This window comes from Tursiops truncatus, chromosome X (genome assembly GCF_011762595.2).
Source record: "Tursiops truncatus isolate mTurTru1 chromosome X, mTurTru1.mat.Y, whole genome shotgun sequence".
Lineage (NCBI taxonomy): Eukaryota > Metazoa > Chordata > Mammalia > Artiodactyla > Delphinidae > Tursiops > Tursiops truncatus.
The window spans coordinates 98531278-98536788 of NC_047055.1; positions in this window are offsets into that span (position 1 = coordinate 98531278).

Here is a 5511-nt window from a genome sequence, read left to right on the forward strand (position 1 = left end):
TGAGCCTAATTCCTGAGGTGCTGGCTGCCCCTTAGACCTGCAATACCCAAGTTTCACTCTGAGACTCAAGTCCTTGTCAAGCTCCTTCCATTGTTTGTAGTTGCATATGCTTTATCCTCTCCCTGTAATTCCTTCATCCCTTTCCTTTCTATGAACTTCTTTACATTTCAAAAATCAATTCAAATCTAATTTTCCCAAAGAAGATATTGTTGAGTATCCCACAAAAGCTTTGGCATAGCCTTTTCTATGGTCCCATAGCATCCTCATACACATAGCCATTGCAGTCCCAACTGAGTGTATTTGTTAAAACATTTCTCTTCCTCTCTCTATTTGAAATGTCCAGGAAACATATTGAATCCTCATGCCCAGGTCAATTTTTAGAAAACAGCAGGCATTCAATGAGTAATTCTGAATAAGTAATTGAATCAATCCACCTTTCATAACTTCCAAGAACTTCTATGGGCCCAGAAACACGGACTTGAGAAACATCTTCTGTGTTTTGACTTAAATTTCACCTGCACCGATCAAAGATCATTTACACTTTGAAGTTCTAACCCAATTTTAACATCTTTAGCCTTTTACAAGTCAAAGAGTAAATGTTTCCACAAATATAGCTTTGTCATCATTTTCATTTTGAGAATGGACTCGGTTTTATACAATTTTTTATGAGAAGATGGTTCCCCAAAATGAATTAATACAATAATCTATTAAGACTCTGAATCATGTCATGAGAAGTAGGTCCAAAATAAAAGTTGAACTCCTTAAAAATAACTAGTGTAAGGATTTGAGTACTTTTAATATATAAATTCTAGAGGCTTGTGGCACTGTTTAATTTCTAATTTATCAGTGTTTTATGTACTAAACAGACTTTAATATGGTGACTGTTCAAGAGAGCTGTTAGTAAGAACTATACTGTTATACCTTCCCTTTCCCTTTCTCTACTTCCTAACACTAACTTAAAGGAGTAAGAAGTAAAGAAAAAAGGGAGAGGAAGAGCTAAGAGCAATAGGAAATGACTGGCAAAGTGAGCACCTGGGAGAATTCAGTGTCTCAGCCAGAGTTATTCTGATTTCAGAAGTGTATGGATTTGGGAAATAAAGATTTTACAGAAGTGCACAGGTTCTTGAAGAATAGAGCTAAACTCTTATTTTCTATTCCAGTAACAACTGGCATACGTTGCCCCCATCAGCATCTGGGAATATAAAATGACTAAGACCGGTTACAACACTAAATACCACAATGGCATGAAAACCACATTGAAGGGTTTATGAGGGCTCTTAAAGGACAGCTGTGCTTCCCTGCTACCTTTCCATGGAATCCAAATCAATAGAAAATGGCATTTCAGCATTGCACTCCTGCGAATATTAAATATCAAATACTCCCAATGCTGGCAGTGAGTGAGCCGCATTGATTTTTTCTCCCAACTCCACTAGCATACTGCTAATGACGCCTGCCTCTGTGGACTTTTACTGTATGTGCTAATATGCACCACGGGAAGGATGTTGGTGACAGATGGTCACCTCTTTAGACTATTTATTGGTATAAAACTGGAATTGATTGTCAGCTTGAACAATGAGTAGGCTCGTCATTTAAAATAAATGGTTTGGGATAGCAAGAAGTGCTTGGTCTACTTCCTGGAATTCACCATCTGGGTGCTCAGCTGACTACAGAGGAAGATGGCTTAGAAGGGTAGAGAGACCCTTACTGCCTATTTCCAGTACTGTCTGGCCTGCTTCTCCCAGAATCAAAATATATACTGACTCTAATGAGGCCATAAGAGGGTCACAACTGGATCAGACAATTGTTCCAAAACCAAATAGTTTGGGATGGGGTGTGGATGGGGAAGGGTCTAGCACCACTGCTGTACTGCACACAGAGACACACCATGCTGCCTGGGTCACTGTGAGCTGTGAGCTGTGAGCCGTGAGCCGTGGGTGGAGGATGGGAATGGAGGGCCCTGTCGGGACACTCCAGAGGCCTCCTCAAGAAGATACATGATCTTTCTCAATGCTCCTAACTTGCTCATTCCAACTCCTTTCCCTCATCTTCTCTCATTCAGCAATTGGCTTTCTCTGCTTTCAATTGCCCCAATCTTCCAGGCTATCATCTCAGCCTAAGGAAATCAATTTGGCCCCTTAAGACTTGCAAATGTGGCACTTCGGTTACAATGAACGTGAATGGCGTTTGAACTGCCCAGTTACTGCTGGTTTTGCCCAGAGGGTTAGTGGTGTGCGGTTTCCTCTGGTCCCAAGAATGGGGTTTGAAAGAGTGAAAGGCTTCCACTCTATTTCTTTTTCTTTAAAATATGCCTGAAATTATTCATATCTCAACTTGCAGGAGACAAATTTTCAAATATTCCCACCTGGGTCACAAAAGAAATTCCTCTTCCTTATCTACTTTGACTTTGACCTGATTTCTAACTAAACAGCATCTTCTTATATTAAGAGAGTTTTTCCCCTTTCCCTGATCTGGGGATGTTATAAGTTTTCTTGTATTAACTATTAATGAAGGGCATCCTGCCCAGATTGCTTCACTCTGATCTCTAAATCCAATGTGCCTAAGAGAGGCAGAGAAACCTCGGCTCACCCCCCCACACTACATTATCAACATAGTCCACCATTTTTTATCACTGATGTTTACTTAAAGGTATGGAGTTCAGTCAGAAAATGACAGAGGATAATAAAGTAAACTGCCTACTGCTCAAAACAAGTATTATCTATATGATGAATATAAATGCAAAAGGACAGAGACTCACTTGCAATTTTAACAGGAACAATAGGTTCCACAACTACCTCACTACCTATGCTTTTGTAGCTAATAATGATGACAAATCTCTCTTGGTACTCTTTCGTAGGAAATAAAAAGCCAATAATTAATCTGTCATCACACACACAGACATAATAAAGGGATTATCACTTAGCATAGGCTCCTGTGTAGAACAAGCATTCAAGAAATACTTGTTTAATGCATGGAAATCAGAATATTTTGCTAGAGTAATTATGACTTTGGTTTTGTTCACAATTTTGAAAGTACTGCTTCCAATGAGTGGAATCAGCTACTGAGCATGTTGACAATTTGAAGGCATTTGTGACCCACCTTCATCTGATTACATTACAAAATGAATTGCTTGGAATCTTATGTGTGTACAGAATGCAAAAAGTGGAGAAAACACTGTATGGATTCAAACTGTTCAAGATCAAAGACATGAATAACCTTTCTAAAAATGAAAAAAATTATGGGGAAAGCTCATTCACTTGAAAGAGGACAGCTGTCATTTTCTTAGCTATATTACACGCAGCATATACTGAAGCCTTCTGTATGGAAAAAGAAATGGATGTAAAACTGCTACTGATCTTCTGGGATTAGTAGATAATGAAAAAATTAGAAAAGAGTGAAGCCCACACTAAGCTACCCGTACATATATGACTAAGAAGCCTGAATTTGCAATTCAATCTTAAGGGAATAAGATTTCCCCTTCTCAAAATGACTCAGGTAACAGGTAGTTCTATATCAAGCATCTGTTATTACAACCCTTCCTTTACGTTATTTGCAAAACATCACTAGATACAACCATTTTTGGAAAAGCATTTGAATTTACCTACCTCTGTTGAGATTAAGGAAACTGTCAAAAGGAAATAGTTTGGTTTGTGATTGCTGCAACTCATCATATCAACATAAACCACACACCCCTAACACACACATGATTTAGGCTGAAATATTAGAAAAATTATTAAGGACGCTGTCTTAGTCTTCTAAGGCTACAATAACAAATATCATAGATTGGGTGGCTTATAAATAACAGAAATTTATTTCTCACTGTTCTGAAGGCTAGGAAGTCCAAGATCAAGATGCTGGCAGATTCAGTGTCTGGTGGGAGCCCACTTCCCGGTTCATAGACAGCAGTCTTCTCACTGTAGCCTCGTATGTCCTAAAGGGCAAAGGAGATTTCTGGGTTCTCTTTTATAAGGGTACTAACCCCGTTCATGAGGGCTCGGCCCTCATGACCTACTCACTTCCCAAAGCCCCCACCTCCAAATACCATCACACTGGGCTTTAGGATTTAATATATGAATCGTGGATGGGATGGACACAAACATTTAGTCTATAGGAGATGCCCTGACATAAATTGTTGGCCATTAAGAGTTGCTGACTTCTCATTTCATGTTCTGCTCTAGGAGTCAATTCCAGTAAATGGCACTGGATATCAAAGTTGGCCTCAATCATATTTGTCCAGCCTCAGTTGAGAAGTTATGTCATAAAAAAGACAATTTTCAGAAAATAAGCCTTATCTTCTTCAATCAATTATATCACAAGAACTAAATCTTCTTTAGGAACCATGAATCTAGATAAGGTGGTTCCTGGCACATGAATTTTTGATTGTTGGGGGGAGTAAGCTACAAGGAACATGTGAAGAAAGGATATGTTTGGGACCTTGTCATGCCCAGGGATATGCTACCTATGGGTGCTAAAAATGCATCAAACATAAATGGGCAGATGAAGCATACCTAGAGAAAAGTTGGTGTCAAACCTAGGAAATTTGGGACCATATATATCAGGAGAAACAGTAAGATAAAGAAATGATGATAAAATGAAAAAAAAGTTTCTTAAACAAGAGAAGTAAAAGAAAAAATAAAGCTAGGAGAGAGGTGGGGTCAGATAGGAAAATAGTTTGTTCTTTTGTTCTTGGAATTATTACTCTATATCAAGCTCTATATTAAGTATTCAGAAAAGTTAATGGACAAGAAAGTTATGGTCTCTGTCCACAAGTCCTTGGGTGAGTCTTTTATTTGGGATCCTACTTAGGTCATCTCTTAAACGTCAGGTTCAGCAATGTATTAGGGTCAGAAGACCTGTTTCTTTCAAGGCACAAAGTGCCTGTAGGTCACTGTGCAAACATTTCTTTAAAGGTGACTTGACAACAGTAGTCCAATTAGTGATACCCTTTCTGGAATCATTAGACTTCTTTTTTGCTGTAGTTATAGCTATTTATTTTTTATACCTCTTGAGGACTCAGCAGGTAAGAAAGTAAAGGAAGGGCTCCCCTGGTGGTGCAGTGGTTAAGAATCTGCCTGCCAATGCAGGAGACACGGGTTCGAGCCCTAGTCCGGGACGATCCTACATGCCGCGGAGCAACTAAGCCCGTGCGCCTCAACTACGGAGCCTGCGCTCTAGAGCCTGTGCTCCACAAGAGAAGACACCGCAATGAGAAGCCCGCACGCTGCAAGGAAGAGTAGCCTCCAGTCACCACAACTAGAGAAAGCCTGCGTGCAGCAACAAAGACCCAACGCAGCCAAAAATAAATGAATAAAATAAATAAATTTTAAAAAAAAAGAGTAAAGGAAAAAAATGTTTCTGGTATGTTACAGCATCTAGTGAGAATTCCACTATGACAGCCTTGCAAAAGGAAATCTCCTTGTTTGGAAAAATATATACCAAATAGAATAAAAAAAAAAGACATATCACATTCACTCAAGTGTAGTGTATAGTATTTGGATCATTCTATAAGGTTTG